At 40.8% G+C, this 23,687-nt stretch overlaps 1 protein-coding gene across 2 annotated transcripts in view; it reads right to left on the bottom strand.

Annotated features, from left to right (window-relative positions):
• The window catches only part of USP49 (ubiquitin specific peptidase 49), a 63,365-nt gene that overhangs the window by 20,709 nt on the left and 18,969 nt on the right, over positions 1-23,687 (bottom strand). Inside the window, exon 1 of one of the 2 annotated variants that reach the window (XM_047734341.1) lies at positions 1,471-1,483. The exons of the other annotated variant lie outside the window; for it this stretch is intronic. The gene's annotated coding sequence lies outside the window, so the exon portion shown is untranslated. Of the gene's footprint in view, positions 1-1,470; positions 1,484-23,687 lie in introns of those variants that run through there. 2 annotated transcript variants of the gene reach the window in all.

Raw genomic sequence — 23,687 nt, 5'->3', positions numbered from 1 at the left:
AATGTTGAGTATCATTTCTATCCTGTATTTTAATTTTCACAAATACTTTCTATGAAGTACTTTATTGATATAGCTTAAATACCATTAAAATCTAGAACTCGGGGCACCTGGGTGGCTTAGTCAGTTAAGCATCTGACTCTTGGTTTCGGCTCAGCCATGGTCTCGGGTCGTGAGATCGTGCCCCATGTGGGGCTCCACACTCAGCCGGAAATCTGCTTGGGATTTTCTCTCTCCCTCTCTCTCCACCCTTCTCGCATGCACACACACACATACTCTCCCTCTCTCCCTCTCTCTCAAATTAAATAAAATATTTTTTAAAAACCCATACTACTCAACAATTTTTGGTATATTCGGAGTCCCACAAAAGCACTTTGAACATAAAATCCTTCGATTTCATTGCAGTCTCCATCTCAGGTTGAATTTTCACATTCTGATACCTACATTATGTATACTACTATTAATAGTATTTGCAAGATGAAGCTATTGAATGTGTTTTGAGTTTTTAAAAAAAGATTTTATTTATTTGACAGAGAGAGAGAGGGAGAGAGATCACAAAGAAGCAGAGAGGTAGGCAGAGAAGGAGGGGGAAGCAGGCTCCCTGCTGAGCAGAGAGCCTGATTCGGGGCTCGATCCCAGGACCCCGAGATCACGACCTGAGCCAAAGGCAGAGGCTTAACCCACTGAACCACCTAGGTGGTTTTGAGCTTTTTGTTTGTTCATTTGGTAGCTGTAACGATCATGACTGAGATACATACAATTTCACCCAGGTCTCCAGGTGCTCAAGATAGAAAAGATGACTGATGGGGGTTAAAGAGATGCCATCTGTGGAACAAAGCTAAGCTAGCTGGCCTTTGACAGATCAGACTTTTTGACTGATTAGCTTAATACTATTGCCAAAGAGGTCTGTGCCTAAAGCTCAATCCCTTGTTCAGGACTATAGTAGACTGGCCACAAGGTGGCCAAAAAAGTGGGCTCACAAGAAATTCTGAATCCACAGGGAAAACACACATGAGCGCACATGCGCTCTTAAAAATGTTACGTGTGACTCCACAGAGAAGTGGCAGTCAAGGGGCGCCTGGGTGGCTCAGTCACTAAGCATCTGCCTTCAGCTCAGGTCATGATCCCAGGGTCCTGAGATCAAGCCCCACATCGCCTCTCTGCTCAGCGGAGTCTGCTTCTCCCTCTGCCTCTCCCCTCTCTTGTGCTCTCTCTCCTCTCAAATAAATAAAATTTTAAAAAAAGGGTGGGGGCGCCTGGGTGGCTCAGTGGGTTAAGCCTCTGCCTTCGGTTCAGATCATGACCTCAGGGTCCTGGGATCGAGCCCCACATTGGGCTCTCTGTTCAGCGGGGAGCCTGCTTCCCCTCCCCCTCTCTGCCTACCTCTCTACTTGTGATCTCTATCAAATAAATATTTAAAAAAAAAAAAAAAGTGGCAGCCAAGAGTAGAGCATAACCAGGTCAGCTGTGTACTCATTAAACAAGTCTAATTCAGAGCTTAGTAATTTATGCTACCTCCTGATCAAAGAGGCCTTAGTTGCTACAACCTGGTGTTGTTTTGGCATGGTCTACTTGATGGGCTCGTGTGAAAGCAAGGTCCAAACTAAAGGCTCCCTCTTCTACTCTTCTACTTCTACTCTTTCCATATGGAAAATTTCTGTTGCAACCACAGAGAGAATCAGAGTTAACCTTTGAAAATCTGACCACAGGAATCCTGGTTTGTCCCTGCAGTGTGCCTCAAAAACACTAGGTTCTCCATAGCAGCAAGGCAGTCAATCATCAAAAATGTATACATACATCAAAGTATATATGTATGCCAGAACGTCTCAGATTATGCCCTTTAAATATGTGCAGTTTATTGTTTACACCTTAGTAGAGCTATTAAAAATTACACAAACACACACCCAGTGAGCAATTTGCCCCTGCTGAAATAATGCAGTGAAGCAGCGGCTCCTTATACTACACGAAAGCTAACAGGAAACTTTTATCAGGGATGGGTAAAGTGGAAAACACCTGATTCATTGATCAGTTTCACACTAAAAGCAGGACAATTGCGCACTACACGCTACATGCCAATAGGATGCAGTAAGGGGTTCACAGCAGCATCACCTATAAGGTACTCTGGCTGAATGAACTGAACCTGAGTCCAGTGAAGCATTTGGATCTAACTACCAGGGTATGAGAAATGTGGGAGACAGAACACGCTACTACACAAGGCTCCAATTAGCCAGATTACCAAATCCCAGTGTGGCAAATGCTACAGGATCAATGATCTAAAGTCTTTAGCAGATACATAGCATAAAGCAAAAAAGGGGGTGAGGGGATGGAACTACTATAGACTACAGGAAACCCACAGACATGTCAACCACACTCAGTGTGTGGTTCATATTTAAATCCTGATTTCAACGAACCAACTATAAAAAGATGTTTTTCAGACAACTGGGAAAAAATGTTTTAAAATATTGTCTGCCTCTACCTATATCACTATGTTTTTTAACAGTTTCATTGAGGTTTAAGTCCCATACAATAAACTGCACACATTTAAAGTATATAATTTGGTTAAGTTTTTGAAATGTGGTATATGCTTATAAAATCACCACCATCAAAAGCATGAGCACATCCATCACCCCTCAAATTTCTTCATGCCTCTTTGTAATCCTTCCCTCTCCACCACAACTGGAGAAATTTAAACACAGACTAAGTATTAGAAAACATTATTAGTTTAATGTGACACTGGTATGGTGGTTATATTTTTTTTTTAGTCTTTATATGTTAGAGATATCTCAAGTATCTATAGGTGAAATATTATGATGTACGGAATCTGCTTTAAATTATTCTGGGAGGGGGAAAGTGGCACGAAGACAGATGAAACACTGTCAAACCATTCATAGTTGGTGAAGCTGGGTGATGTCAAACCATTCATAATTGTCGAACCTTTGTTAGGGTATGCTTACAAAGTTCCAAAAAATTGTTTTAAGACAGGGACACCTGGGTGGCTCAGTCAAGGTCATGACTCCGGGTTCCTGGGATAAGAGTCCTGCACCGAGCTCTCAGCTCAGTGGGGATTCTGTTTCTCCCTCTCCCTCCACCCCTCCCCTCTGATAGTGCTCTCTCATGCATGCGCTCTCTCTGTCTCTCAAAATAAATAAATATTTTTAAAATTATTTTAAGACAATAAAGAATATACTCTCTGGTAGCAAAAGAAAACCTTGATACAAACCTATCACAAATTAGAGAAGTTCTGGGACACTTTTTTTTTTTTTAAGATTTTTATTTATTTATTCGACAGACAGAGATCACAAGTAGGCAGAGAGGCAGGCAGAGGGGGGGGCGGGAAGCAGACTCCCTGCCAAGCAAAGAGCCCGATGTGGGGCTCGATCCCAGGACTCCGGGATCATGACCCGAGCTGAAAGCAGAGGCTTTAACCCACTGAGCCACCCAGGCGCCCCTCTGGGACACTTTTTATCTCTATCATCATTTTACCATCATATCTAGTTTGAAATGCACCCTCCCCACATGAATGCACCAAATCAAAGCAGTAGTTTTTCTCAGCAGCATTTAGTCACAGAAGATGGCTGGCAAAATACCCTTTGGTCTGGGCTTCAAATATACCCTTTAGAATCTCTCTGCAGGCCCCCCAAAGTTGCTTTCAATAACTCTACCAGATTTTTTGCCCATAAGAACTTCCTGAGTATCTCTGTCTTTTGGGGTCACAAAGCCACTTTAGTCAGTCTGTAGAAATGCTCTTGTTTGGTCTAATGTTTTCTCCCTGAAACTTCTTCCTTTATTGGAAAAGAAAAACCCTCATTTTTTCATAGTTCTGTTTCTTCCTCACTAACTCTGATCATCCAGGTGTCAAGGAGCTCCTCTTGTACCTTCCTAAGGCTCACTGTGGTCTTAGCAAACAGTAGCACAATTCTCTGACCCCAGGCACACAGGTTACTCCCAGGCCACAGGATGTTTGGCAAAGCAACATTTGGTCACATGGATCCAATCCAATATTCACAATAACATCATGTGAATAACATGTGAATAACAATATTCACATAAACATCAACCAACAGGTTGTCTCCCAGTTGAGACTTTGGAATTGTCTTCTCAGAGAAACAATGTTATAAATAGCACATGGGCCAGTGAAAGCCCATCGTGTATCTCCAGTGTAGTACTAGAATACTAGCGCTACCAGGAGGGAAAGCTAACGACCACATGTATTATTTTGAGAAAATTAATTCAAAGTTTCAACTTGAAATGCCAAGAATTGCTCTCCCAGCTGCAGCCCAGGCAGTGAAATTGGGAAATCTCCCTCCTCCCACTCCCCCACGTGGCTGAAGAGGGCTTTCCACACATGGCCATTTGTATGGAAGACACATATATACGGGAGGAACTGCCTGTAGAGGAAAAAAAAGAACAATTTCTGTGAATGGAAAATAAATCTGACTAGAATTTGCAAATGGATTGTCAGGATTAGATGCCAGTGTTGGTTATTTCAGTGGCTGTTCCAAGAAATGGGAACTTCCTCTTCCTAATGCCCTGTTTCTTAAAATGATAGCAGTATATTTAGTTCCAGGCCTTCCCCGTCAATACACCAAAGCACATCTTTCAGGACAAAGGCCCATCATATTTTGCATGAGTGGAGACACAATTTTTAAGCACTTTATTTCAAGAGCAAAGAAGACAAATGTCTAGAAAGAAGGGCCAAATACAAAGGGGTATTTGTTACATACATACAAAAGGAGAAAACTGGAAGCTGCAAAGAGAACACTCTGGTGCTTTAATGGAGAACCAATTAAATAAATTATAAATGGGCCATACAATGGAAACCATCAGTTGTTTTTCATTTTGCTTTGTTTTATAAAGAGGCAGACCTATTTGCACAACAATTCCAAATACAGTATGTGAAAAAAAAAAAACCAAAGGGGCAGAATGGTGTATATAATATACCATCATGACTGTTTTAAAAAATAACTATACTCATACAACCTACCCCGTCCATGTGCATTAAGAGGTTAAACTAGAAACTGGTAACACCACACACCCTGTGGTGGCAAGCTGCGGGTGGAGATGGAGAGGAGACTCAGTTACCAACCTTTGTACCTTTTGGGGAAAAGAAATCATGTGTTATCTATTTTTAAAAAGAAACAGCACTGAGGAGACTGTTTTCAACAGTCTTAAAAATTCAGGCATTAGCAGGATGACTGAAGATAAGCACAGAGCATCCATGGTTTATCATGTTTTCATTAGAAAAGAAGATGTGGAGACAGGTAGTCAAGTGATATTTATGGTATACGAAGAACCTAAGGAATTATATTCTAGTAGCACTTATCATTGCACAGGGACTCCCATCCCCACCCCCACAATCCCTCTCCAGAAGCTTAGGACTAGCCAAGTCCAGACCTCTCTGGCTTACTGCAGAGCAGCAACATAGCAGAGCCTTCATGGGGCAAGTGTCAATCATGTGAAATTTCCTATCAGCCAAAGTACCAAGGTCATTTCCACTTTACTTCCCCAGGGGCCACTACCGAAATTTGTCTGTAGAAGTGATTTCCGTGGGCAGTCTCTTGTCTTTCCGAACTCTCAAGAGATCTTTCCTTCCTTCATGGAATAGCTCCTCACAGTATTCCAGTTTACTGGTCAGCAAACTACCTCCCTCCACAACGGACCAACCTCTCTGAAGGAGTGTGAGCGTGAGCGTGCGCTAGGGGGCGGTGAAGGCAATCGGGTAAATGGAGGAGGACCCTCCTACATCCTGCTCCAAGTACAAAAGCCACACAATAGCCCGTTTCTCAGTCTGTAAAATCAAATTGGTAGGCAATAGTATCTCCTTCAGAAGTTGTTCTTGAGGGAGGCTCAAATAAAATGGCCATGTAACTGCACTCTGAAAGTGCATGCTTCTAAGCAAAGTCCTGGCTCACTTGGCCACCTTATCACCTATCCCTGAGAACAGTTATTTTTGCCTCCACAGGGCCTAAAGTTGGGCTGGCTAACTGAGCAGCTGACAGTAATTGGTTTTCTGATCTTGATTTTATCCAGACAGTTTCGTTTAATAAGGCATTTGGAAAAAAATACTCTTAAACAAGAAATTAGATGATTCTTTTATATTAAAAATGAGAAAAATCACTATTTTCCCCAAGCAAATTAAAGGTTTTTTTCTAATATCTATTTTTCTTGGGTCTTTAAGACCTTTAAGCAACACAATGCAAGGAAAGTAAAAGTCCAATTAAGATGTTAGAAACAAACCCATAGCACCATAAAATGCAGTTGGATGAAAGAAGCAGAATCAGTCTCTGCTCCCTCTCCAGTAGGGGTATGCCCATTGAATATTTACAGGTCCCACAGAGTGTGCTGCATGGCAAAAATATAAAAGAGGCCTTCTTTCAAATAAGGCATAGAAGGCTTTTCAAAGACATGAACTGTGCATGAACCCTCATCTCTCGTATAAGAATAAAGCAGAAGTGCTTCTGGGAACTCAACTATAGTAAGCAGACACAAGAGAAAAGAGGGCCAATGCACACCCAGGCAATGAACTTCATGTAGTTTAAATCCCACAAATTCCAGCCACCTCTGCTCTTATTTTAAAGATGCCAGCCCTCCTATTCTGCTGTGAGTTCTACCTTTTGGATTAAGACAGTGATATCCTCAATAAAGGCAAATATAGAATCTTATAAGAGAAACACACAAAGCCAATCAGTGGCTAACACCTAAGTGCAGATTAATTTACCATAGCAGGAAGTGGAAAGCAGAGCTCTGAGGGACACGGTGCTGTGCGGATAAATAGAGTGAGGAAGAAACTAAAGAGGGAGAGAAAGTCTGAATCACTGCTTGAGACCCAATGAAGGCAGACTTGAGCCATAAGGGGTAATGGACACCAAGGAGGGAGGGCTCTGAAACAAAATATATAAGAACACAAAAAATAAGCCTCACAACTTCATAATTTTTTCCAGCAACCCTCCCATGTTGCCTGTGGTAACTGCACTGAACATTGTACATAACCACCAAATTAGATCAGTGAAGTATAATGAAACAATGGACGTATGCAATTCATTAGCTTTTAATACATACGAATAACTAGAAAAGCAATTATTCTAAAGTTAAACCTTTCATTTCTGAAGATGTGTTGTCTGAGCCTGACTTCTTAGTAAACTTCAGTTTGTTTTTTAGTTTTTCATTTTTATTATTTTTTAGGGGGGAAGGGCAAAGGGAGAGGAAGAGAGAATCTTAAGCAGGCTTCACATCCAGCACAGAGCCTGACATGGGGCTCGATCTTGAGACCCTGAGATGAAATCAAGAGTTAAACACTTAGGGGCGCCTGGGTGGCTCAGTGGGTTAAGCTTCTGCCTTCGGCTCAGGTCATGATCCCAGGGTCCTGGGATCGAGCCCCGCATCGGGCTCTCTGCTCAGCAGGGAGCCTGCTTCCCTTCCTCTCTCTCTCTGCCTGCCTGTGATCTCTCTCTGTCAAATTTAAAAAAAAAAAAAAAAAAAATCTTAAATAAATAAATAAATAAATAAATAAAGAGTTAAACACTTAACCAACTGAGTCACCCAGGTGCCCTTTCAGGTTGTTATTTTTAAGTTCATGGTCACTAATAGGCTATAGCCAAGGGTAAATAAAGTGCCCATCAAACCACCTAACTCAGCTACAGCAAATTTATCAAAATGTCCATACCATCACTATACCTACCACTCACACGGGAACTCACATGGGAACCTACCCAAACTAATAACTAAACTGCTTAGAAGGAACTATCAATAAAAAATATCTAATATTGGCAGAAGCAAAATAAATAATATTCCAAGAGACCAACCAACACTAAAAAACTATTTAATGCTTTACTAATTCCAATTAGAGTCCAGCTCTTCAGGGCTGGTAAAGAAAATACCTCACAAAGTTCCAGATATGCCCTGGACCTTAATAGGAAGGAGGGCAGGTCCATTAAGGTGTTGATGTCATTGAGTAGGTTCAAGAAACAAGAAGGAAGGGCGCCTGGGTGGCTCAGTGGGTTAAGCTGCTGCCTTCGGCTCAGGTCATGATCTCAGGGTCCTGGGATCGAGTCCCGCATCAGGCTCTCTGCTCAGCAAGAAGCCTGCTTCCCTCTCTCTCTCTCTCTCTCTGCCTGCCTCTCCGTCTACTTGTGATCTCTCTCTGTCAAATAAATGAATAAAATCTTTAAAAACAAACAAACAAACAAAAAAGAAACAAGAAGGAAAAAAAAAAGGAAAAATAAAAAGAAATAAGGAACTTTTGGGGCACCTGGATGGCACAGTCAGTTAAGTGTCCAACTCTTAGTTTCAACTCAGGGTCATGAAATCAAGCCCTGTGTTGGGCTCTGTGCTCCACATGAGTCTGCTTGACACTCTCTCCTTCTCCCCTTCCCCCACCCCATGCACACGCACTTTCTCTCTCTCAAATAAATCAATCTTTAAAAATAAAAGGAATAAGGAACTTTCCGTTCTCACATGATAATAATGTAAAATGTCTCCAAAAGAGCAGACAAGGATTTGTCTTCTGAGATTAACGTTAGAAAGGGGGCGGGGAGTAGTAAACACAATAATCCATCTGTTAAAAATACCCAAACGCTGAGGTCTGAGTGACTATGGAGTTCTGGGGCCCCCCACACCCAATCAAAGTGACTCAGGTATAACCTCAGAGAGCTAGGGAGAATATGACTATCCTAGACATATGAGCCTATGCCTGACCACAGACTAGAGACCACAGGTAAGAGGGAGCATCCTCAGAGGAATCATGAAACAGTGCTCTTTCTACATGGCATAAGGGAACAAGCCCCCAGTTTGTAAATAAAACTACTTGCGCCTGGTGATACCAGATGAAGGCCAGATACCATTAATCATGAAAAACATTCAGCAGGCTTCCTTTGCATTAATTGCTTGCACAGAAAACTAAAATTGATTTTCCATGCGGCTTACCTTCAAGGAGAGAATGTAATAACTAAGTTCAAATACTAGTATGCTTAACAGTTATATTTCTCACTATAAATGAATATTCTAATTGTTTTGGCCACATTAAGTCAGTTCCCAAGAAACTAGACACCATATCCTGTTCTCACAAAATTGAGGTTCTGAACCTTTAGAGTTAGGGTCTTAAACCCTAGTTATGACTTCACCACGGTAAGGCCATCTGCGAGGGCTAGCAAAAAGCTAGCTGGCAATTTCAGGGGTAGTTCTCTAAGATCTCTCTAAGTAGGACATGGATAAAATTTCTAGATACTTCCTAGTAGTTTTATAATTAACTTGCATTAGAAATAATTGAACTATAATTTCTTGGACATTATTATATCCAGGCACTGTTCTAAAACTTAATGCACATCGATTCTTCCTGACAACTTGATGAGGTAAGTGATTTTAAATTCATTTTAAAAAGAATAGAAATAAAAAGGCTTGGAGAGGAGAAGAAACCTTTCCAAGGTCACATTGTTGGTACATGGCTGAGCTGTGAGACAGATTTCAAAGCTGGCTCTTCACCAAATGTGACTGACTACTGTCAGAACTTTAGATTTTTACAATCTAATGTGAAATATCTCATTGTTTCAGTTTTCATTTGCTTAATTACTAGCCTAATGTTGAACATCTTTTCAAATAACTATTGACTATTTTTGTTCTCTTTTGTGAACTCAAGAAAACATATACTCACATGAGAACTTACCAGTAAGAGCAAAACTGCTTTGCGCAACCCCTTAGGAACCCCTCTCACTCTTGAGAGCTTTTTCTGTATCTTCACTTAATAAACTTCAATCACTTTACTCATTTGCTTTTGTCCGCGAGATACATTCTTCGATTCTGTGAGACAAGAACCTAGCTCTCCCGCACCATTTTGGTGCCGAAATCTGGGATTACTTCCACCAAAGGGTGCAGGAACCCCAGGTTACTTTGGGGACCTCGTGAAGAGGAATCCACCCATATCTACAGGACTCTAAATTATAGTATCCAGGCACTGGATGCATTCAAGCCAACAACTGAATGAAGTCAGAGAAGGACTTCTCAAGAACTGTGCCACTATTAACTGTACTATTGCTACACCATTTGGGATGTGAAATATTTCCTCACATGTGTTCTAACATTATAGTTAGCTCCTACAAGGGGTCCCAATTAGGGACATTTGTGATCTATTAAGATCAAGATATCGGGGCGCCTGGGTGGCTCAGTGGGTTAAAGCCTCTGCCTTCGGCTCAGGTCATGATCCCAGGGTCCTGGGATCGAGCCCCGCATCAGACTCTCTGCTCAGCGGGGAAATTGCTTCATCCTCTCTCTCTGCCTGCCTCTCTGCCTACTTCTGATTTCTGTCTGTCAAATAAATAAATAAATAATCTAAAAAAAAAAAAAAAGATCAAGATATCCACTGATCTATTTGACAAAATTGCTAACTAGGGATCTTATCAAAGGGATGGGATCATAATTTGGGGCCTCATACTTGTTTTATTTTTATCCCTTTGCATGTGCTGGTGCATGTACCATTTGCTGCCCATCATGACCCCCCCTGGAGCCATACCACAAGCTCCTGGACCAACCCCTGGATAGATTCTAACTGCCATACAGCCTGCCACCCCATTTCAGCAGGAAGCAGCCAGAGCTGTCATCGTCCCATTCCCTAACGGTAGTTAGGGTTACTATTCCAGGGGGAAGAATGAGTAAGGGACAGAGATAGAGAGGGCGGCTAGAGATAGAGAGGGGGCTATGTGATCAGGCTCACAGAAATCCCAAAAATGTGGAGGTGTGGGGAAACCAGAGATATGGGGACAAACCAGACCACCCTGCCTTAGGACCACTCTGCCCTAGGTGTGGGGAGTGGGGTGTCTTTTATGATAATCACCTGAGACCAACAAAGAGAACAACAAAGAATAATGAGATCCTACTGGGGGAGGTGGGCCATTGAAGGTGTTATCACTAGTCCTTGCTCAATAGTGCTATCAGTAGAGATGTTAAAAGGATTTAAGTCTCTAGTTAGCGTCTATAAAAGACCAACCCTAGCCGCCCCCTCCCCCCAAAAAACCAACCCTAAAGGTAGTTGTTGGCAATCCCATCAGGACCCCTCTCACTTTTGAGAGCTTTTTTTGGATCTTCACTTAATAAATTTCTATCACTATACTCACCAAAAAACAAAAATAAAAACAAAAACAAAAAACAAAACCTAAACTGATTTGAAGGTGCTATCAACAGATATATATATCTAATATTGGCAGAAATAAAGTAACAGGCATTACGTATTTCAAGAGATCAACTAACCTTTGCCTACTTTTGGATCGCGTTGTCTTTTATGTAATGAGTTCTTTATATATTCTGGATACCCTCTCTTAGTCTGCTGCTTGTCTTTTGTTTAAGGTATTTTTTGTCCTGAATAAGATTCAGTTAATGCAATCATATGATGCAATTTAGGATTTTATATTTTATGAAATCCTTTCTTAATTCAAGGTAATAAAGATATTCTCTTTATAGTATCTTCTGAAAGATTTAAAGTTTTACACTTAGGTTATTAAAATACATCTGGATTTATTTTCCTATTCCCTTCAGCCAGCTTATCTGACTAGTCCCTTAGCAAGACCATACTGTTCAGATTACTACAGAGACAAGTTCTGCAAATCTTGCCATTCTGTACCACTGCTCTTCAATTCTCTTTCAATGCAGCCTTAGCCTTTTTTCCCCGCTTTACCATATGAAATTTAGGATAAGCTTGCAAAATTATTTTTAAAAATCCTTTGAGGGGCACTTGGGTGGCTCAGTGGTTGAAGCCCCTGCCTTCGGCTCAGGTGGTGATCTCAGGGTCCTGGGATTGAGTCCCGAGTCGGGCTCTCTGCTCAGCAGGGAGCCTGCCTCCTCCTCCTGTCTCTCTCTGCCTGCCTCTCTGCCTACTTGTGATCTGTCTGTCAAATAAATTAAAAAAAAAATCTTAAAAGAAAAATCCTTTGAGTTTTTAATTGGTATTGCTTTAAATCAAAACCTTATTTGAGGAGGGGCGCCTTGCTGGCTCAGTCAGAACAGCATGTGTGGCTCTTGATCTCAGGGTCATGAGTTCAAGCCCCATGTTCGGTGTAGAAACTACTTAAGTAAAACTTAGAAATTTTAAAAATAAAATAAAACCTTATTCGGGGAAAAGTAACCTCTTTATGATAGTTAAGTCTTTCCATCCATGAACATGGTATCTCTCATTTATTCAAGTCTTGCAATATGTTTCCTTCATAAGGACTAACATATTTCTTATTTAGATATTTCCCAGATACTTGACAGTTTTTTATGGCTATGTGAATGGGATCTTTTTAAAAATATACACTTAATAAATAGCTATTGATATGACTAACTTTTATATTGGATTGAATCATATAAAAACAACTGATATTTGACCATTTTTACCTACAAAGAAATGTTAATTTCATACAGTTCAACCACAAAATCACTGAACTCCATTATTGGCTGTAATACTTTGTCAATTCTCTTAAATTTTCTATGAATAACCACATCTTCTTCAAATATAGACAGCTATGTCCTCTCTTTTCTATCTGTATCTTTATTTTTTTCTGGCATTCACCAGAAACTCCAATTTATTACTAAATAGTAAGATGACAGTAGGCACTATGCCCTGTTCCTAACATTAGAGGGAATGGGTCCACAGTTTTAGTATTAAGTATGATAGCTATCACAGGGGGGGGTTGGCTTAACTTTGGGTTAAGGAAGTTCCCTTTTATCTCTAGTTTGGTAAAAAGAAAGTTTTAATCAGACTAAATATTAAATTCCATCTAATATTTTCTTTTGAACTTATTAAGAAAATTATATGACCATACCACCTTAAAAATTAATATGCTGGATTATGTCAGTGGTGGATTTCCTGATATTGAACCATCCTTGCATACAATTATTTAAAAAAAAAAACCATCTGGTCATAATGTTTTGTTTTGCCTTTTAATATAATGATACATTTAATTTGCTAATATTTCATCTAGAATTTTCACATCCATATTCAGAAATGTGATTAGCCTTTCATTTTCTTCTATCATCCTTCTGTTTTTGTAACAAAATTACACTAACCTCAAAAAATGAAATGGGTAGCTTTACCTCTTTATCTCTTCTCTGAAACAGTTTAATTCCTCCCCAGTTTATCTGTTTCCATGAAGGTCTATAAAACTTACCTGTACAGCTTTCTCTTCTAGGCACTCTTTAGGACTGTTTTCATGGTGGATGTAGCCAAGTTCAAAGCAAGACACATATTGCCTCCCAATGATCACAGGTCTTCAAACTTTGGGGAAGTTTGTTTTGGTAATCCAGTGCCTACTTTAACCCCTGCAGAAATTCCTTGTTGTTTTGTACTTTTGAAAGTACTCAAGTAAATAATAAGTTCATGGTAGGAAGAGAGACAATAGTGGAGTAAACAGATCTGCAAGCAATTAATACTTTTTTTTTAAACATTTTATTTATTTATTTGAGAGAGAGAAAGACAGTGAGAGAGAGCATGAGCGAGGAGAAGGTCAGAGGGAGAAGCAGACTCCCCGTGGAGCTGGGAGCCTGATGCGGGACTCAATCCCAGGACTCCATGATCATGACCTGAGCTGAAGGCAGTCGCTTAACCAACTGAGCCACCCAGGCGCCCAGCAATTAATACTTTTGAAAGCAGTATGCAGCACCAGTGCCAGCCAGCAGGAGATCCTGAGACACTGGTGCTACTTTTATGGCCTGACTGAACTTCAGAGTATAACAGGAAACTCCAAACAAGATAACCTACATTTTGGCTACAAAAAGTGATGCTAATATTTTTGAAGTAAACTGATTATTTCCCTTCACCACTAACCCTTCTGCGCTTCCAAATCCAGACTTAACATTAACCATTGCTCCAAATTAAATAACAACAAAAACCCACAACTACCATCTCTAACAGCTTGCCATTATTTGTATGATAACGCCTAAGTTCCTTAGCCAGACCTTTATAAGTATTCCAAACAACTGGATGCCAAAGTAGCCTCTAATATTATCTTGAACCCTTTCTTTGCATGCAAACCAGACTGATGTGCTCACCATTTACTCAAAATCCTGATAATACTCACTTCCTTGGAATACCATTTTGTCTGCTCTATGCTCAAGCTTTTCCTAACCACTTCACTGCACAATGAATCTTTCCCTCCAAGAATGCCTCTCATTGCCTACAGCCCTCAGTTGTTTATCTAGTCTCCTCACCATACTCCAAGCTCCTTAAGGCAAAGGCTGCACCACTTTTTATCACTCCTTACCCAGGGCTCTTCATACAGACAAAAACTAAGAACATGACCCCAAATCTTTCCTGGGCATCTTCTATTCATGTTAGTTGCTGGTCTTTTTAATCCTAGGTAGAGTTCCATCACTTTGATAGTATAAGTTGAACTGTTTGTTCTGTGTTACAAAGACACAATTGTCTTTTGAAGTTCTGTGATGACTGCCCACGTCACTGATTCCTTCCCGGTTCCAGTTCCTTTGCTGGACATTTTACAGGACTGTCACACTTTTGTAGCAACATACGTAAATTATGTCCTGGTAAATGCCTAGATCCTAGTGAAATTAGGTATTTGCTGGTAAAACAGTCAAATGTTTAAAAAGACTTGGCTTTCCAGATAGTTCACATACATGGTGTGTTTCTTGCAAGCACAGTAAGAATGTCATTTCTGATAGCTCTCAACAAAGTGACATTATTTGAAAGAAGTTCATTTTGTTCAACTAGAAACTCACTGTTATTATGAGGACTATGTTGTTCACAGATACCAGTTTACTTGAAAGGGCATTTCTGGCAGCAAATATTTTAACACTATAAGTTAATTACATTAATAAGTACTATTGAGAGTCCACCTATGATGTACCAAGAAGTATGTTTTAGGCACAGAAACCAGTCAAAATAGGATTGGAACGTTATAAAATATCAATTAACTCAAATAATTGACTATTCTGACATTTCAAAACACTAGAATAAACATAATTCAACATTTCTTTTATTCTTTTGTGATTAAAGATCATGTGATACTTTCAGTTACCTTTTTTGCCCCAACCTTTTTTGGGGGGGATGGGGTGGAGGTTGCTTTTGACTTGAATTCTAGTTAATGAAAAATCCAGACCTATGTTTAGGGAAGTAAATTTTTGTTGTTAATTGGATATAAAATGTTTCCTTGTTAATCCTCATAGTTGAAATAAATGATTAATAACTAAAGAGTTATAATAGGTGATAAAATGTTTAAGCACCAATGTACAACATTGCTCTAAACGTTCTGCCATACTCTAACAATGCAAGGTTTTGGAAAGTGACTCCAGTTTGAAATGTGAAAAGAAGTACAAAAATTTCACATGAAGAACATAGCATGGTACGGGCGCCTGGGTGGCTCAGAAGCCTCTGCCTTCAGCTTAGTCATGATCTCAGGGTCCTGGGATCGAGCCCCACATCAGGCTCTCTGCTCAGCAGGGAGCTTGCTTTCCCCCCTCTCTCTGCCTGCTGCTCTGCCTACTTGTGATCTCTGTCAAATAAATAACTAAAAATCTTTTAAAAAACATAGCAAGGCTTCTCTCTCACTAGGTCTCATTGGTATGATTGAGAATTCCCTTATACCTGTCATACATCACAGGTGAGAATCTGGGCTCAAATAAGGCAGATGTGGACACGATTATCACAGTATGGGTTCAAGGAAAATAAACAGTAGCAAGACTTCTGTACACTATAAGAAGCCAAGTGATAAAGAGCAGGGTAACAGTACATCTGGAAAGCATTTATTAACCTGGCCCAGACAATTCACTGTCTGATTTCAAAACTGTCTTGGCAATGTCTCCTAAAAAGCTATTGTAGAATTCTGCCCTCTTCACAAAGCACTGTCGATGATGCTAAAATGAGACAGAACTCGAAAAATGTGCTGAATATATTAGCAGGTCTACTAACATATCAATAAACAGTGTTTTATTTTTTTCCCCAAAGATTTTATTTATTTATTTAAGAGAGGGAGGGAGGGAGGGAGAGAGAGCTAGAACAGGGAGGAGGGGCAGAGGGAGAGGGAGAAGCAGACTCCTCTCTGAGCAGAGAGCCTAACACGGGGCTCCATCCCAGGACCCTGGGATCCTGACCTGAACTGAAGGCAGCTGCTTAACAGACTAAGCCACCCAGGTGCCCAACATTTGACTTTAAAGCCCTGTTTGTTAGGGCGTCTGGGTGGCTCAGTTGGTTAAGCATCTGCCTTCAGCTCAGGTCAGGATGCCAGGGTCTTGGGATCAAGTCCTCCATTAGACCCCCCCGACTCAGCAGAGAGTCTGCTTCTCCCTCTGACCCTCCCTCCGCTTGTGCTTGTGTGCTCTCTCGTAAATAAATAAATAAATAAATTTTTAAAAGTCAAATGCTCACATATTTGAATAGCTGAAAATATTGAAACACAGATGCCCATCACTAGGCAGAAAATTAATGTGGGCAACTAAAAGAAATGTGTCCTATCTTAATGTTTTCATGAGTTTCTCTGTAGTATAGGGAATTCTTAGGTTTTCCATGTCTTTGACACATCTGACCTGTGATTCTCGAATTTATAACCTCCCACTTCACTCCTGACTCTGCTATTTTACCTCACTCTAACATAACATCAAATGCTATGTAAGAAGGCTCCCATGACACTGACAAAATGTGAACAATTATATAACGATAACAACAGTAACTATTAAGGTACCCCAGGTCTCAAGTATTCTTCACAACTTCTCTAGGCCTGAAACAGCAAGATGCCATGATTCCCATTTGATAAATGAGGATCCTAAGGCTTTCTTAGATGTTAAATAACTTCCTTAAGAACACGTAGTCAGAAAAGAATTCAACCAGGATTCAAAAGTAGTGCTACCTGGGGCACCTGGGTGGCTCATTGGGTTAAAGCCTCTGCCTTTGGCTCAAGTCATGATCCCAGGGTCCTGGGATCGAGCCCCACATGGGGCTCTCTGCTCAGCGGGGAGCCTGCCTCCTCCTCTCCCTGCCTGCCTCTCTGCCTACTTGTGATCTCTGTCTGTCAAATAAATAAATAAAATAATAATAATAAAAAAGTAGTGCTACCTATCTTCAAGTGTGGTCACACTTAACTATCCAAGATACAGGAAGGGAAAGAAGTAATGCAACAGTAATACTGGGGAGAGGGTAGCAAGGGAAAGGAGGCGTGAGGCCAAACCACTACTAACGTCTTCGATCTGAGTCTTTACCCACCATCAAGGGTGCGATCCTGAGGTTGGAGGACACAGCTTACTACAGGGTTGCCATGGCTTACACTTACTTGGTATCTCCTAGAGTGGCAAAGGCGTAACAGTACTTTATGGATGGCTTGATGAAGAGATGGACGAAGGTTACTCATGTGTGGAAAGTGGAAGGCATTAGGATGTACACACAACTATTGTTTTTAGAACCAGAGAATGCAAGTTAACAAAAGGTCGAAAAGTTTATGAAATGATAAATTGAACAGGTAGGAAGGAAGTTTACAACAGTAGACACAGGAAGTGGCAGGCAGCTGAGAAAGAAGGTCTTTTGGCTCACAGAGAACAGTAAGTCTTTCTTCACAAACCAGTACCTAAAACACCTGAAATAAGACACCTTGACCAGCAAATATGAAGTTTTCCCTGTTAAAAACAAACAAAACCACTTCCATTCTCTGATCCCCCATTTCCGTTAGTGGCACTATCACGTTCCATTTATCCAAGAATGAAAAGTTCTGTCTCATCAAGGATTCCTTCTTTTCTCTTTACCTTCTATGTACTCACATCAAGCCAAACACCCATATTTAAAAATTCTCCCTTCATAATGGAAAATAATTTCCACCCAATCTACCCAAAAAGCCCTTTCTAAAAGTAAATGCTCTAAAAATGTCCACAGCACCTTACTATTTTCTGCTTAACATTTAAGACTTTACAACCTAACCCTTCTATTTCTGAGTATTTCTGTAGGCTTCCTCCAAAAGTAGACAAACTAAACTATCCATTTCCATGGAAAAAAAAAAACAAAAAAAAAAAACTAAATATACACTTGCCTTCTCACCTTTGCTTATACTGTCCCCCTCTAGGAAGGGTCTATACTCCTTTCTGCTCATTTATTTGTTAGGTAAATTATTTGAATATCTATTAAGTATTTTGTTGGCCCTGGAAATATTATAGTAAAAAGGCACAATCCTTGGGATGCCTGGGTGGCTCAGTCAGTGAAGCATCTGCCTTCAGCTCAGGTCGTGATCCCAGGATCCTGGGATTGAGCCCTAGGGACCACACTTCTCCCTGCCACTCCCCCTGCTTGTGCTCTATGTCTCTCTCTCTCTCTCTCTCTCTCTGACAAATAAATAAAATCTTTAAAAAAAAAAAAAAGGCAAAGTCCTTGTCTTCAGTGAGCTTACCATCTATAGAAGCTTATTATTTGCCCAATTCCAGGTTTAAGATTTATGAAGTTCTATTCTCAGCTCCTATTGCATTTATAGGCTGAGCATTTATTACAGTCTACCAAATACTGATACTTTCAATTTATAAATCTTGTATTCTTGGTCAGAATATATATCAATTACTTTAAGGCAGCTTCCACTTCTTCCTATTGCCAATGCAAAGCAAAATTCTTTAAAAACAAAAAGCATTAGAGGGAATGATATCAGCAAGATAGCAGACTAGGAAGTTACAGGCCCTCATTCATTCTTCAACAGAGAAAGTGAGTTCATAACATATGGATCAGAATACCTCTGTTAGAACTCCAGAGATCGGGGCGCCTGGGTGGCTCAGTGGGTTAAGCCGCTGTCTTCGGCTCAGGTCATGATCTCAGGGTCCTGGGATCGAGTCCCGCATTGGGCTCTCTGCTCGGCAGGGAGCCTGCTTCCCCCTCTCTCTCTCTCTCTCTCTCTCTCTCTGCCTGCCTCTCTGTCTACTTGTCATCTCTCTCTGTCAAATAAATAAATAAAATCTTTAAAAAAAAAAAAAAAAGAACTCCAGAGATCATCTAAAAAGCTATAGCACCCAAGTCATTATAAAACCAGGAGATTTCAGGAAAAAAAGGGAAAAGAAATTTGTGTATTCATGTGCCCATTGATAACCCTCTCCCTACACAGCAGAGCATGGGGCAACTAGGAAGAAAACCCCTCAACCAGGACTCCTCTCTCTGGATAGAAAGAATGGTAGACAAAGCACCCAACATTCTGGCTCATCTGAGGGTTTGCTGAAGGACAGATTTCTCTCTCACCAGACTCAGCACTGACCAGACTGGTGCCAGAGTTTGGAAACCACTGAAAAAACAGAGGTAAACTGTATGTCTGAGGTACAGTTCTGTAGGCAGACATCTGGGGGACAAGAAATTAGAAAAAGTTTGAGGGATCCTAGAACCTCCAGCTGGGCTAACTGGTGAAGGTCTTCCCTACACAAATCTAATACACAAAGACTGGGATAGGTGGTTGTTTTAAAAAAGGAAGAAAGAAAGAAAGAAAGAAAGAAAGAAAGAAAGAAAGAGAGGAAGGAAGGAAAGAAGGAAGGAAGGAAGGAAGGAAGGAAGGAAGGAGAAGAGAAGAGAAGAGAAGAAAAGGAAAGAAAAGAAAGAAAAGAAACAGAAATTCTGGAGCTGAGGGGTGCCTGGGTGGCCCAGTCAGTTAAGTGACTAACTTCAGCTCAGGTTATGATCTCAGGGTCCTGGGATCAAGACTCGCATTGGGCTCCCTGTTCAGTGGGTAGTCTGCTTGTCCCCTCCCCCTCCCTCTCTGCCCCTTTCCCTGCTTGTTCTCTGTCTCTCTCTCTCTCTCTAAAATAAATAAATAAAATCTCAAAAAGAATAAAAAGAAATTCTGGAGCTGAAAAATACAATAACTGAAGTGAAAAAATCATTAGAGGGGTTTAACAGCAAATATGAGAAAGCAGAAGAAAAAAGCAGCAAAGGTCCTTTGCTTGCAATGACTTGCACAGGTCATTTGAAATTAAGTCAGAGGAATAAAAAAGAAAAAAGAATGAAGAAAAGTGAAGAGAGCCTTAGGGACTTATAGAACACTATTAAGAAAACCAATGTACATACTATGGGAGTCCCAGAAAAGGAAAAGAAAGAGAAAGGGATAGAGAGCATATTTGAAGAAATAATGGCTGAGAACATCCCAAACCTGAGAAAAGAAATGGACATACATTAAAAAAAAAAAAAAAAAAAAAAAAAAAAAAAGCTGAAAAGACTCCACAGTCTTGCTGTGGAAGAACCACAGCAAGACACACCACATTGTTCAAAGCAACAAGAGAAAAGCTATTTGTCACATACAAGTGAGCTTCCATTTGATTATCAGTGATTTCTCAGCAGAAACTCTGTAGGCTAGAATGGAGTGAGATGCTACTATTCAAAGTATTCAAAGAAATAAAACCCCTGTCAACCAAGAGTACTGTATCCAGCAAAATTAACTTTCAAAAATGAAGGTGAAATTGGGACACCTAGGTGGCTCAGAAAGTTAAGCCTCTGCCTTCGGCTCAGGTCATGGTCTCAGGGTCCTGGGATTGAGCTCCACATTGGGCTCTCTGCTCGGCAGGGAGCCTGCTTCCCCCTTTCTGCCTGCCCTCTGCCTACTTGTGATCTCTCTCTGTGTGTCAATAAATAAAATATTTTTAAAAATGAAGGTAAGGGGCGCCTGGGTGGCTCAGTGGGTTAAGCCGCTGCCTTCGGCTCAGGTCATGATCTCAGGGTCCTGGGATCGAGTCCCGCATCGGGCTCTCTGCTCAGCAGGGAGCCTGCTTCCCTCTCTCTCTCTCTCTCTGCCTGCCTTTCTGTCTACTTGTGATCTCTCTGTCAAATAAATAAATAAAATCTTTAAAAAAAAATGAAGGTAAAATTAAGACTTTCTCACATAAGAAAAGCTGAGACAGTTCATTAGCACCAGTCCTGCTCTATAAGTAATGCTAAATGGAATCTTTACAAAGAAAAAGACAATAGACAGCAACACAAAAACATACAAATATAAGGTTCTCCAGTAAAAGTAAATACACAGACAAATATAGTAACTATTACAGTAATTTTTGATATGTAAAAGTTAAATGATAAAAACATTTAAAAACTACAAATCTGGGGCACCTGGGTGGCTCAGTGGGTTAAAGCCTCTGCCTTCGGCTCAGGTCATGATCTCAGGGTCCTGGGATCGAGCCCCGCATTGGGCTCTCCGCTCAGCGGGGAGCCTGCTTCCCTCGCCCCCCGTCTGCCTCTCTGCCTATTTGTGATCTCTGTCTGTAAATAAATAAATAATCTAAAAAAACAAACAAACTATAAATCTATGTTGATAGGTATCCAATATATAAAGATGTAATTTCTAACATCAATAACATAAAGTGTGGGAGTGCCTGGGTAGCTAGGTTGGTTAAGTGTCCAACTCTTGATCTCAGCTCAGGTCTTGATCTCGGGGGTGGTAAGTTCAGGCACCCAGGGATCCCTGGGTAGCTCGGTTGGTTAAGCGTCTGCCTTTGACTCAGGTCATAATCCTAAGGTCCTGGGATGAAGTCCCGCTGAGCAGGGATCCTGCTTCTCCCTCTGCCTGCCTCTCTGCCTACTTGTGATCTCTCTCTCACTCTCTCAAAAATAAATAAAATCTTTTTTTTTTCAAAGATTTTATTTATTTATTTGACAGAGAGAGAGGACAAGCAGGAGAAAAGCAGGCTGAGGCAGAGGGAGAAGCAGGCTCCCTGCTGAGCAGGGAGCCCAATATGGGGCTCAATCCCAGGACCCTGGGATCATGACCCAAACTACAGACAGACGCTTAACCAACTGAGCCACCTAGGTGCCCCAAATAAAATCTTTAAAAAAAAAATCATAATCCAACTATATGCTATCTACAAGAGATACACTTTAGATCTAAGAATACACACTGAAAGTAAAAAGGAAGGAAAAAAATTCCATGCAAATGATAACCAAAAGAGAGCAGGAGTTGCTATACTACTATCAGACAGAATAAACTTCAAATCAGAATAAACTTCAAATCAGAATAAACTTCAAATCAGTGTTACAGGAGGGCGCCTGGGTGGTTCAGTGGGTTAAGCCTCTGCCTTTAGCTCAGGTCATGGTCCCAGGGTCCTGGGATGGAGCCCCACATCAGGTTCTCTGCTCAGTGAGGAGCCTGCTTCTCCCTCTCCCTCTGTCTGCTCCTCCCCTTGCTCGTGCGCTTTCCCCCAAATAAGTAAATAAATCTTAAAAAAAAACAAAAAAAACTGTTACAGGAGAGGTGCGTGGCTGGCTTAGCTGGAAGAGCATGTGACTCTTGATCTCAGCGTTGTAAGTTTGAGCTCCATGTGGGGTATAGAGATTACTTAAATAAAATTTTTTTAAAAAACTGTTACAAGGGACAAAGAAGGACATTATTTAATGACAAAAAGGTCAATTCACCTAGAACATATAATAATTATGAACATTTATACACCAAACCTCAGAGCTCCTAACTATATGAAGCAAATTCTGACCAACTTGAATGTTATATAGACAGCAACACAGTAAGATGTTTCAACACTCCACTCAATAATGGATGGAACAACCAAACAGAAGATCAGTAAGGAAACAGAGAACCTGAACATTATAAACCAAATGGACTTAACAGACATATACAGAACATTCCACTCAGTAACAGAATATACATTCTTCTCAAGTGCACCTGGAACATTCTCCTAGGATAAAACACATGTCACTGGAAGAGATTATGCTGAGTGAAATAAGTCAAGCAGAGAGAGTCAATTATCATATGGTTTCACTTATTTGTGGAGCATAACAAATAACATGGAGGACATGGGGAGATGGAGAGGAGAAGCGAGTTGAGGGAAATTGGAAGGGGAGGTGAACCATGAGAGACTATGGACTCTGAAAAACAACCTGAGGGTTTTGAAGGGGCAGTGGGTGGGAGGTTGGGGGAGCCAGGTGGTGGGCATTAAGGAGGGCATGTATTGCATGGAGCACTGGGTGTGGTGCAAAAACAATGAATTCTGTTACGCTGAAAAGAAATTTAAAAAAAAAAAAAACAAAAACCACATGTCAGGCCACAAAACTAGTCTTTACAAACTCAAGAAGACTGGAATCATACAAAGTAGCCTTTCCAACACAATGAAATGAAACTAGAAATCAACAGCACAGGGAAAATAGGAAAATCTTCAAATATATGGAAATTAAACGGCACACTCATAAATAACCAAGAGGTCAAAGAAGTCCCAAGGGAACTCAGAAGATACCTTGAGACGAATGAAAGTGAAAAAACAAATACCACGGGGCGCCTGGGTGGCTCAGAGGGTTAAAGCCTCTGCCTTCAGCTCAGGTCATGATCCTGGGGTCCTGGGGTCAAGCCCCTCATCAGGCTCTCTGCTCAGCGGGGAGCCTGCTTCTTCCTCTCTCTCTGCCTGCCTCTCTGCCTACTTGTGATCTCTGTCTGTCAAATAAATAAATAAAATATTAAAAAAACAAAACAAAAACAAAAACAAATACCACAACTATGGGATCCAGTGGAAACAGTGTTTTTAAGAGGTTAACTATAAATGTGTACATTAAAAAAACAACAACAGGGGCGCCTGGGTGGCTCAGTGGGTTAAGCCGCTGCCTTCCGCTCAGGTCATGATCTCAGGGTCCTGGGATCCAGCCCCGCGTCGGGCTCTCTGCTCAGCGAGGAGCCTGCTTCCTCCTCTCTCTCTGCCTGCCTCTCTGCCTGCTTGTGATCTCTGTCTGTCAAATAAATAAATAAATAAATAAAAATCTTTAAAAAAAAAAAACAACAACAAAACACCTC

This window comes from Lutra lutra, chromosome 6 (genome assembly GCF_902655055.1).
Source record: "Lutra lutra chromosome 6, mLutLut1.2, whole genome shotgun sequence".
Lineage (NCBI taxonomy): Eukaryota > Metazoa > Chordata > Mammalia > Carnivora > Mustelidae > Lutra > Lutra lutra.
Note: the sequence above shows the minus strand (reverse complement) of the source record. Positions and strands in the feature narration are given on the sequence as shown.